The following is a 12,230-nucleotide window of genomic DNA, read 5'->3' on the forward strand; positions in this document are numbered from 1 at the left end:
CCATAAAAGACTAATCAATTTGTGTTTGTTAATAATCAAAACAAGGTGATTGAATGAACCCATGGGGAACCCTTGGGCTAGCAATCTCCCCCTTTTTGATGATGACAAACCAAATTGATTAGAGAAGTGGTAGAGAGGTGGGAGGATCCTCTTATGAGGATTAGATAAACAATGTAAGCATAACTCTCCCCCCATATGCATGAGTTATATTTAACAAATTATAGTACAAGAATGCATATGATTATGGATCTAATCAATTACACAAATTCTCCCCCTTTTGGCATTAGCAAAAAGGAATGATTAAACATTTAAGCATAATACAAAATGCATCAAAGATATTCAGTGAGACTAGATGCTCCCCTAGCTTCTTATCATGATTAACCAATGAAATAAATGTATATATGGCATGATAAGAGACAACCAACGTAGGAAAGGAATAACACAAAACAAATCAAGCCTATGTTGGAAAACAAAGAGACATTCTAATTTTAGCTTAAATTTTTAGGGTATATCATAGTATATGAATAAAACCAATATAAATCTACCGTATGACCCATAATACATTAATAGATTAGCAAGTTAAAGCTTATATTTTACTTATCATGAAAGAAAACAAGCAAGTTTAAAGTTTAGCATGATAAGCCCCCAATTTGTTTGAATTCCTATTAGAATCTTATCATGAAGTGATGTGTCGTTATTATATCAAGTAAAACCTGTCATGATAAGCAAGAATATGTATAATGAAAGTTAAGAACTCCCCCTTTTGAATTGTCATGCATATGGTTAACTTTTAGCACATTTCATGACAAGATAGTGAGGTATATCATGGGTATATGAGTGAAAAATTAAAAACACACATGGTAACCATTCAACTTCATAGAAATTAGGATGAGCAAGTGTAATATACTTCTATGAATGAGAATCAATAGTCATATTAAGGTTTTAGCACAAAATTCAAAAAGTTGATCATGAAATCCCTTTTTTTTTGTTAAAGATATGCAAGTTAAAGCACAAATATGTGGGGAATATCAAAATGGACAATCCACAGAAGTCATTATGGTACATACGATTCTAAATATAACACTAGTAAGCTTTCCTCCTTTGTTTTTGTCATTGGCCTTAGGTGAAACCTATATGACAAGGCATGACATGCCACAATAAGCTAAAGGTATGAAAGTGAATATATGGCCAACAAAGAAACTTATCATGATTATATATACTAAATAACTTTAGAAACACATGATAAGAATGTCTAATTATAGAAAATAAGATAAACAACTCTAAGAAAGATCCTATGAAAGAGATTCTAGGGAATACATGATGAACACATTTATGTGTGAATGGTAGTGATAGGAAACACACATATTTTGTCCTTTAAAGCAGTGCTACTAAGGTATTTTCTTGTTTTTGGTGTTTCAGGGTTCTAAGTGGATTTTTGAAGGAATTGAAGCTAAAAGATGAAATATTGAAGAGAAATAACCAATTTCCAATGTTGGCTGAATTTCACAAGAGACCAAGAGGGTGGAAATTTTGACTATATATGATGATCCAGACCATTTGTTGGGCAACCCAACTGTTGGATTTGTTGATATATCCGGACAAGATCATATTATTGGAATTGTAATGTCCCAATAAAGTGAATGGTTTGGATCGGCCGTGGGAAATGATTTGAGGGGTTTTACTAACATTCATTAAAATTGATGGTTCGGATCAAGTTATGGAGATGAATTAGAGGAGTACAACCAATTTACATTATCGCCCACTATTTGGACGGTTAGATTGCTCTATGAAAACCACTATGGAGACTTTCATATTGGTGGTTTGGATCATGCCATGATGCGCAATTCACTTTCTCTAAAAGAGGGAACTACATTAGCATTTTTAGAAAGTGATGGAATTTTTAGAAAGTGATGGATCAAGAAAAAGTAAACATTCTCGAACATGGAAAATAGCATATCTATTCTTTGATAAATAGAAGCTTCACTTTTATAATTTGGGCCCACTTGAGGTTTGCCTCAATTCAGAAAACGTTGGGAAAAAGGGGTTGTGGTTACTAATTTGAAAATTCTAAAAACTTTGGAATTGTTGACCATGGCAGTGAGCAAGATGCCATGTATAGAATTTTCTTGTTCTATTCTTGCTTCAAGAAATCACATGCAGCCACTTTTTGGAAGGCAATATTTCCTAATTGCTACACATGCATACTCACGTGGGACCCACTTGGACATGGGTAAAAATATAGCATGCATGCAGCCCACGTTTTTGAATTTGTAAGAAAAGAAATACTTTGCAATTTTCTACATGCAATGGTGGGACCCACGTGTGGCTCTCTCTATTGGATTGGGAAAGCATCCCACGTTTTTGGTTTTTGGCTTGCAATATATATTATATAATATAAGTGGAACCCACCAAAGAAGGAAACAAAGAGTTGCCAAATTCTCCACCTTTCCCACGTATTTTCTAATTGCATGTAATTTATATATATTCAATTATGTGGGACCCACTTGCATTTGCTAAAATTCATTCCCTTTATGTATGAGATTTTATATGGTGTATAATATATGCATAATCATTCTATTTCGTCTTGTAGCAAAAATCTTAACCCATATTCCTACGTTGGAAGGTCAAAAAGGAAGAGACAACTTACCAAAAATGGGTGCTAAGTTGCTGAAATTGTGAAGAAAGAAAAGAGTAAGTTTGCTCTTACCAACAAATACTAAAAGTTTCAGAAATTGCCAAAGACAGGTGGGGTTGCCAAAAATACAAAAGATGCCAAGATTGTGTCTTTTCTTGGAGATAAAAATAGAAGGGGAAGAAAGCTACATATGGGAAAAAAGAAGACATTCTTTTCACTCTATTTTTTTCTCTTTTTCTCTCCACTACTCTCAAGCTCTCTCCCTTAGGTTTTCTTGTTCTTTTCTTTTTCTTTTTCTTTTCAACTCTCAATCCAAGGCATCATCACCACCATTCAAACTCAAGGTGACATTAAAGCTTGAAGGAGGAAGATGCAACCAAAGTTGGAGGAGAAAAAGACTAAGTTCTATTTAATTTTTGTTATTTATTTTAAGTTCAATTTCATGTAATTTTGTTTCAATTCAAGTTAGTGAAGAAGTAATTAGTTTTTGTTTAATTTTCTTTCAAGTTCTATATGGCAATTCTTCTCCCATCTATCTCGTTTATTTTTGTTTTTCTTCCCTTCTTCATGAGTAACTAAATCCTATTTACTTAGGGTTTAGTTGAAACCATGGGGAAGGAGAAATATTTACAATTAAATCAATCTACTCAATTGAAAAAATTGTGTAGGAGTTTGTGTTTGGAAAATCCCAATCATTCATGCCATTGGCTTTCCCCTTTCGTATGAATGATTGTTGATTAACAAATATAAAGTTCTATATAATCAATGTAAATTGGAGAGTGGATTTGATTAATTACTTATAAGGAATGACATCCCTTTGATCTTATTCCTTATTGACTAGTTAATCGAATTTTCAACCCAATTCAAGAGTTGTTTTAATTAATCAATTTAATCCAAACCCATGGTGGATTCTAACCCTAAGTAATCTTTTATATTGAATTAAGGTTTTTACACTATTCTAAATTACTTTTGCAATTTTTCAATTAACTTAGGCCTTTAGAATTTTAGTTTTCTAATTAGATTAGATAAGTAGTTAATCAAGATCATTAGAATTTTGGTACACTTTGCCTAAATTAAGATTTCCAAATCAAGATCATAGTTGAATTTGATTCTTAGATTGAATAGAATATAAGCTTATATATAGTGTTGGCTCCGAGGTCTAAGTCCACGGAAATCCTGAGTCCATTCCAGGCAACATTATATCATAGTTAGTATTCTAATCGGTAAAAGAATAGGATTGACAACTAGATTTCTCTTCCTTGAGTTCGACCCGTATTTACACGATCCGTGCACTTGCGGTTATTTAATATTTCAATCAAGTTTTTGGCGCCGCTGCCGGGGAAGAGAGTTGCATTAGAATCTTAATTATTCAAAGTGTTAGATTAGTAGTTATTTTTATTTTAGTTATATTTTTTGGTTTCTTGGCTATCCATCTCTCTTACTTGGTTTTCCTGTGTTTATGAGTGAAGGTTGGGTGCGGAACTCGGCCAATCGACTAGAAAGAGCAAACCAGTTAGAGACGGAGGAAGACATCGAACCAAATCCAAATCAAGTAGCCATGGCGGAAGAACAAGAGCCGCCAAAAAGTTTACGCGATCGCTTCTATCCGGCCCGAACCGCGCAACCTTCTTGCATTAGATTGCCAGTTGCGCAGGGCAATAATTTTGAGCTAAAATCGCAATTTATTTCTTTGCTTCCTCATTTTCATGGCCTCCCTTCGGAGGATGCTTATTTATTTTTGCGTGAGTTTGAAGATGTATGTGCTTTAATTAAGATGCAACAACTTACCGATGATGCGGTAAAGTTGCGGTTTATTACGTTTTCACTCAAGGAGGGAGCTAAAAAGTGGCTCTATGGCTTACCAACGAACTCCATCACCACTTGGGAGGAGTTCGCCGTCGCTTTCCTAAAAAAGTTTTTTCCATTACATAAAACTAATAAGCTTAGGAATGATATTTTACAATTCAAACAAAAGCCATTAGAGTCATTTTCTAAGTTTATGGAGAGGTTCAAGGACCTACTCCAAGAGTGTCCTCACCATGGAATTGATGTGTGGCATTTATGCCAAATTATTTATGAGGGCATAGATTACCAAACAAAGCAACTTCTTGAGTCCATGTGTCCTAACGGTTTTACATCTTTCACAGATGAGGCCGCGGCATGGAACTTCTTACTTGATTTGGCGGAAAAAACAAGAGAGTGGGAATCCACTCAAGAAGGTGAGAGAGCCAACACAGGTAAGGGATTTCTAATAGAGGGTGCCGTGGCTAAGGAGGCCCATCTTGATAGCCTAATCAAAAGGCTAGAAGCAATAGTTGTCAAAGGACCTTCACAGGTCCATCAAATTGAACATAGTGTTCCTATGTGCAATTGGTGTCAAGCCACGGACCATGTCATGGAAGAGTGCCCAACTCTTGCTAAATTTGGTAATTCTAATGAAAATGCAAGTGCCATGTTTTTAAATAATCCATATAGTAGCACATATAATCCGGGATGGAGGAATCATCCCAACTTTTCTTGGAATCAAGGGAATTATCAAGGAGGGCCATCAAATTTCCAAGGTCAAGGCCAATTTGGCCAACCTAGGCCCACCTTCCCTTCTATGAATGTTCGACCACCCCTAACCACACCTCCACCTTTTCAAAACCCAATTTTAAATAATGTTTCAAATCAGCAACCACCGGGTTTTCCAAAACAAGGGGAGTCGGCACGCATAACTTCCTTAGAAAAGAGCATAGAACTTCTCACTAGCACTTTCATGACAAGCCAACACAATATGGAGAAACAAATCTCCCAACTTGCCATGGCCTTGCATGAAAGGGAAAAGGGGAAGATGCCAAGTCAACCAGTTCCTAATCCAAGGAATGTGGCCATAAATGGGAATCAACAACCACAGGTAAATCAGTTGAATGCCATGCAACCAAACTTGCCGCAGCAGGAGCCCTCCGATCACTGTAACGCTGTATTTGCTTTAAGGAGTGGCAGAGAATATCAAAGGGAGGAGGGCAGATCCGAACCTTCTAAAGATGCTCAAGAATCTCCAATTAAGGTAAGTAAAGAGTCATCCTCCATTGGTTCAGAAGAAGAGCCCGAACAGGTAAGTACAGAGCAGGCAGTTTCTCCACCTGAAAAAGAGTATGTGCCTAAAGCTCCTTTTCCAAGGAGACTTGCTAATAATAAAAATGTGGCTGCTAAGGAGAAAATTTTAAATATGTTTAAACAAGTGCAAATTAATATTCCATTGTTAGATGCGATTTCCGAAGTCCCGACTTATGCCAAAGTTTTAAAAGACTTGTGCACACAAAAGCGCAAGTCTAATGTACCCAAGAAGGCATTCTTGGCTGCAAACATTAGTTCCATCTTGTCTCAACAGATGGTGGCTAAGTACAAGGACCCGGGATGTCCTACCATTGCATGCACTATTGGAAATACTCATATTAATCATGCTCTTTTAGATTTAGGGGCCAGTGTGAATTTATTACCTCTTTCTGTTTTTAAACAATTAGGATTAGGAGAACTCAAACCCACCACCGTCACTCTTCAGTTGGCGGATAGATCAATGAAGAAACCGAAAGGGATGGTTGAGGATGTCTTAGTTAAAGTAGGAGAGTTCTTATTTCCTGTAGATTTCATTGTGCTAGAAACTGAGCCCGTTGCTAATATCAAGGATCAAATTCCTATAATTCTTGGTAGGCCTTTCCTTGCTACGAGCAACGCCTTAATTGATTGTAGAAATGGTTTAATGAAATTAACTTTTGGGAATGCTTCCATGGACTTTAATGTTTTTAGATTAGGTAAGCAACCTAATTTACAAGAAGAAATTAATATGTTGCACTCCTCTCCTGAGACTAATTGTGAAAATATTTTGAATGCAGGATTTGAAGAAGCTCTGGATGAAGAAGGCTTGGAGAATGTAAGAGATATAGGGGACTCCTTTTCTGATGACCTTAGCATCCAACAAATAGAATTTGGAGCATCCCTATTTCCGCCCCTTCCCAAGCCTCCACCCAAAAAGGCCCCACAGTTAAATTTGCCGCCTTTGCATTCAAATTTAAGAAAAGCATATTTGGGTAAGACTTGCACATCTCCTGTGACAATCAAAATGGACTTAAACTCGACCCAAGAAGAAGAGTTAATTAATTTTTTAAAAGAAAATAAGGACTCTACTTGGAAGGACAAGTTTCATTTACTCAGATTGAAGTCCTTTGTTGAGTTACCAAGATCTAATTTAGAAGAGGTCATGGATCTTCATGAGCCTCTTTATTCAAATCTCTCTTAAAAGAACAAGGTACGCCCCTCTCTTCTCTTTATTGTCCTTGTTTCTATTTTTGCATGCATTGAGGACACTGCATGATTCAAGTATGGGGGGGTAGCTTTTAGAAACTTTCTTTTCTAATCTTTTCTATAGTTAAAGTTAGAAAATTTCCTTTCTTTTTATTTTTGGTAATTTTTCGCAAATTAGAAAGAACTTGGTATTCTTAGAAAGAAAGTTGTTCTCTTATTTTAAGAAATAAAGTTAGTGGATATTTTAATTTTGGAATTTGAAAAATTAGAAAGAATACTTTCCTTTCTTAGTTTTGTTTTCTTTTGGAATCTTTCTTTTTAAAAGGATTTGAATAAGAAATAGAAATAGAAACTTGCTTTTTATATGGTATGGATAAAAAGGAAAGAAAGGTTGAAACAAAGAAAGAATGAATGATTTTTAGAAAGTTTGCTTCTTGATTATAGTTTTGATTTGTAGCCTTGTTGACTTGAGCTATTAAGTCTGAAGGGTTTTTATGCCTAGTTCCTTAAAGCCAACTGGCTTCAGAGCAACTGACTGAAAACTCCATACATGGGTCAATTAGAAAGCTTAATAAATCAAAGCATTGCACGTAATCAAAAGTAAAGCTTGAACTCATATGCATCAATGTCTATGACATATGCAAATCAAAGATTAGTCGGACACTGCTTAGTAGCCTGGGTGTCTGGTGCATGCCCTGCATGTCATTCACGCCAAAAGCAGTAGAGGATTACAAAAAAAAAAAAAAAAAAAAGAGTTCTATTCTTAGAAACTATGGGAAAAGTTGAAAGTATGGTGGACCATATAAATTTGTAAGTTTTCTACGAAGTTTCCGAATCAAATTTCTTTTATGGTACGATTACATTAGAGGCAAGTTTAAGGGAGCAAAGTATGACAAATTCAAAAGAGGATTCCTTGATTAAAATATTTTTCTAATTTTTTCAACTTGGGATAGGATGCAAAGTTTAAGTATGGGGGTATTCTTGTTCTTCTATTTTGAGCAATTTATCAAAGAAAAAGGATTGAAATTTTTTTTTTTTGGCTTTACTCTATAGTGGGATTTGAAAGAAAAGTTTATTTTTAGAATTTTGGGTGTATATTCACTGCAAACACTCACGAGACAAAACTCGTCCACTAGGGTAACCTAGGGGTTTAAAGGCTTATTGCACCTGCTAAGTGCAATCGTGATTCCTACGAAAGTGAGTTAGGATTTTATTTTATTCCTATTTTGTTTTAGTTTTTCTTTTTGTTTGCTTGAGGACAAGCAAAGCTCAAGTATGGGGGAATTTGATGAACACATTTATGTGTGAATGGTAGTGATAGGAAACACACATATTTTGTCCTTTAAAGCAGTGCTACTAAGGTATTTTCTTGTTTTTGGTGTTTCAGGGTTCTAAGTGGATTTTTGAAGGAATTGAAGCTAAAAGATGAAATATTGAAGAGAAATAACCAATTTCCAATGTTGGCTGAATTTCACAAGAGACCAAGAGGGTGGAAATTTTGACTATATATGATGATCCAGACCATTTGTTGGGCAACCCAACTGTTGGATTTGTTGATATATCCGGACAAGATCATATTATTGGAATTGTAATGTCCCAATAAAGTGAATGGTTTGGATCGGCCGTGGGAAATGATTTGAGGGGTTTTACTAACATTCATTAAAATTGATGGTTCGGATCAAGTTATGGAGATGAATTAGAGGAGTACAACCAATTTACATTATCGCCCACTATTTGGACGGTTAGATTGCTCTATGAAAACCACTATGGAGACTTTCATATTGGTGGTTTGGATCATGCCATGATGCGCAATTCACTTTCTCTAAAAGAGGGAACTACATTAGCATTTTTAGAAAGTGATGGAATTTTTAGAAAGTGATGGATCAAGAAAAAGTAAACATTCTCGAACATGGAAAATAGCATATCTATTCTTTGATAAATAGAAGCTTCACTTTTATAATTTGGGCCCACTTGAGGTTTGCCTCAATTCAGAAAACGTTGGGAAAAAGGGGTTGTGGTTACTAATTTGAAAATTCTAAAAACTTTGGAATTGTTGACCATGGCAGTGAGCAAGATGCCATGTATAGAATTTTCTTGTTCTATTCTTGCTTCAAGAAATCACATGCAGCCACTTTTTGGAAGGCAATATTTCCTAATTGCTACACATGCATACTCACGTGGGACCCACTTGGACATGGGTAAAAATATAGCATGCATGCAGCCCACGTTTTTGAATTTGTAAGAAAAGAAATACTTTGCAATTTTCTACATGCAATGGTGGGACCCACGTGTGGCTCTCTCTATTGGATTGGGAAAGCATCCCACGTTTTTGGTTTTTGGCTTGCAATATATATTATATAATATAAGTGGAACCCACCAAAGAAGGAAACAAAGAGTTGCCAAATTCTCCACCTTTCCCACGTATTTTCTAATTGCATGTAATTTATATATATTCAATTATGTGGGACCCACTTGCATTTGCTAAAATTCATTCCCTTTATGTATGAGATTTTATATGGTGTATAATATATGCATAATCATTCTATTTCGTCTTGTAGCAAAAATCTTAACCCATATTCCTACGTTGGAAGGTCAAAAAGGAAGAGACAACTTACCAAAAATGGGTGCTAAGTTGCTGAAATTGTGAAGAAAGAAAAGAGTAAGTTTGCTCTTACCAACAAATACTAAAAGTTTCAGAAATTGCCAAAGACAGGTGGGGTTGCCAAAAATACAAAAGATGCCAAGATTGTGTCTTTTCTTGGAGATAAAAATAGAAGGGGAAGAAAGCTACATATGGGAAAAAAGAAGACATTCTTTTCACTCTATTTTTTTCTCTTTTTCTCTCCACTACTCTCAAGCTCTCTCCCTTAGGTTTTCTTGTTCTTTTCTTTTTCTTTTTCTTTTCAACTCTCAATCCAAGGCATCATCACCACCATTCAAACTCAAGGTGACATTAAAGCTTGAAGGAGGAAGATGCAACCAAAGTTGGAGGAGAAAAAGACTAAGTTCTATTTAATTTTTGTTATTTATTTTAAGTTCAATTTCATGTAATTTTGTTTCAATTCAAGTTAGTGAAGAAGTAATTAGTTTTTGTTTAATTTTCTTTCAAGTTCTATATGGCAATTCTTCTCCCATCTATCTCGTTTATTTTTGTTTTTCTTCCCTTCTTCATGAGTAACTAAATCCTATTTACTTAGGGTTTAGTTGAAACCATGGGGAAGGAGAAATATTTACAATTAAATCAATCTACTCAATTGAAAAAATTGTGTAGGAGTTTGTGTTTGGAAAATCCCAATCATTCATGCCATTGGCTTTCCCCTTTCGTATGAATGATTGTTGATTAACAAATATAAAGTTCTATATAATCAATGTAAATTGGAGAGTGGATTTGATTAATTACTTATAAGGAATGACATCCCTTTGATCTTATTCCTTATTGACTAGTTAATCGAATTTTCAACCCAATTCAAGAGTTGTTTTAATTAATCAATTTAATCCAAACCCATGGTGGATTCTAACCCTAAGTAATCTTTTATATTGAATTAAGGTTTTTACACTATTCTAAATTACTTTTGCAATTTTTCAATTAACTTAGGCCTTTAGAATTTTAGTTTTCTAATTAGATTAGATAAGTAGTTAATCAAGATCATTAGAATTTTGGTACACTTTGCCTAAATTAAGATTTCCAAATCAAGATCATAGTTGAATTTGATTCTTAGATTGAATAGAATATAAGCTTATATATAGTGTTGGCTCCGAGGTCTAAGTCCACGGAAATCCTGAGTCCATTCCAGGCAACATTATATCATAGTTAGTATTCTAATCGGTAAAAGAATAGGATTGACAACTAGATTTCTCTTCCTTGAGTTCGACCCGTATTTACACGATCCGTGCACTTGCGGTTATTTAATATTTCAATCAATACACAAGGTAGACTACTAGAATGGAAACTTATCCTTGGAATGACAATTACCACATATTAATACCAAAATGATACCAAATGAAATCAAATAGATGATCCAAGATAAGTATGAGGCCTAATGGTTCTGACCTTAAAATCTATGCTATGTGCTTACTTATCTTAAACTCAAAATACACATACAAGCACAAGACAATGCCAAAAGACACATATGGAGCAACCATACTCCAAATGAGTGAACTTTTTATATAAGAGATGATATACACATTAGAATTCATATGATAAGCCTCTAGGGACAAGATCTAACTTTTAAGCTCCCTCTTTGAAAAAGAATCATACAATGTATGACTCCAAAGGGTGTCCTAACATAGACTCCAAGAGATTTTGGATATTTTCCTTTGATACCAAATAAGACTCAATCCTTGGGCAACAATTGACACTTACACTTTAAGTGTCGGTTTATCATGATAAGAATAAAGTCATAGTCTAGCTCATCATGATAAACAATCTTAGCACAAAATAATTACAATTTAAGCTCATGCTCCCCCTAAATGTGATACAAATTTCTACAATTTCAAATTTTGCTTCCCTTAAGTATATATCATATAAACTAGATAGGAAGATCACACAATAACATATACCTATCCATGTTTGAGATGGTGGCATAAGGCCATATGATTAAGTGTTTTAATTAGATGAAGGTACCGTCTCTATCTTAGGAACTAAGAAGGCTAAGGGTACCAATTGAGTGGCTTTTAAGGTTAATGTTTGACATCTCATACATATGGGTACCATACAAAACAAGGGATGATAACTATAGATTACTTATTTATACCAATCAATGCTCAAATCTATAAAACTTAGACAAAGAGGAATGGACTATTAAGGAATCAATTCTAAGAGATATCCATGGCTCAAGAGTGGGAGTGTATCTCATGAGGAAGGTATGATCAAAATCAAGGCTTCCATAGATAGACAACAAGGTTTGGACATAAAGAAGACATTACAAGAAAAATACAAGGTCCAAACACCTACATCCTACATCCACAACCACTTATGTAATGACAAGGCATTTAATTTCTTAGTTTTGCTATAAATAATATATAAATGACTTTAAGTACCAAATATCTAGCAAAAGCCAATTTTGTCCAAACTATAGTTCAAATATGAAAGATATACTCTTATGGGTTTAACTTGAACTCATGGGCAATGAAGAGGTTGATATTCATGTAAGATCAATCATGATTTTCACATTAAGTGCTCTATTGTGATTTTACATGTCGATGACTGCTAAGTGCAAAAGGATCTAAGTCTTAGTGAGTGCACTTAGAGTAGTATATATAGATACACAAGAATCAAACACTATAAGTCTATAGTATCTATATGTGTTTC

General features: G+C 34.7%; 1 long non-coding RNA gene and 1 other non-coding gene across 2 annotated transcripts in view; one reads left to right on the top strand and one right to left on the bottom strand.

Moving 5' to 3' along the window:
• Positions 1-12,230, top strand: part of LOC143853214 (uncharacterized) — a 97,754-nt gene that overhangs the window by 34,940 nt on the left and 50,584 nt on the right. The window lies entirely within an intron of this gene.
• On the bottom strand, positions 4,575-4,681 carry LOC143853652 (small nucleolar RNA R71). Its single transcript, XR_013237262.1, has one exon. It is a non-coding gene; the product is annotated as a small nucleolar RNA R71 (small nucleolar RNA).

This window comes from Tasmannia lanceolata, unplaced genomic scaffold (assembly GCF_043159265.1).
Source record: "Tasmannia lanceolata isolate RefF3 unplaced genomic scaffold, GAP_Taslan_0.1 ptg000019l, whole genome shotgun sequence".
In the NCBI taxonomy this organism is placed as follows: Eukaryota; Viridiplantae; Streptophyta; class Magnoliopsida; order Canellales; family Winteraceae; genus Tasmannia; species Tasmannia lanceolata.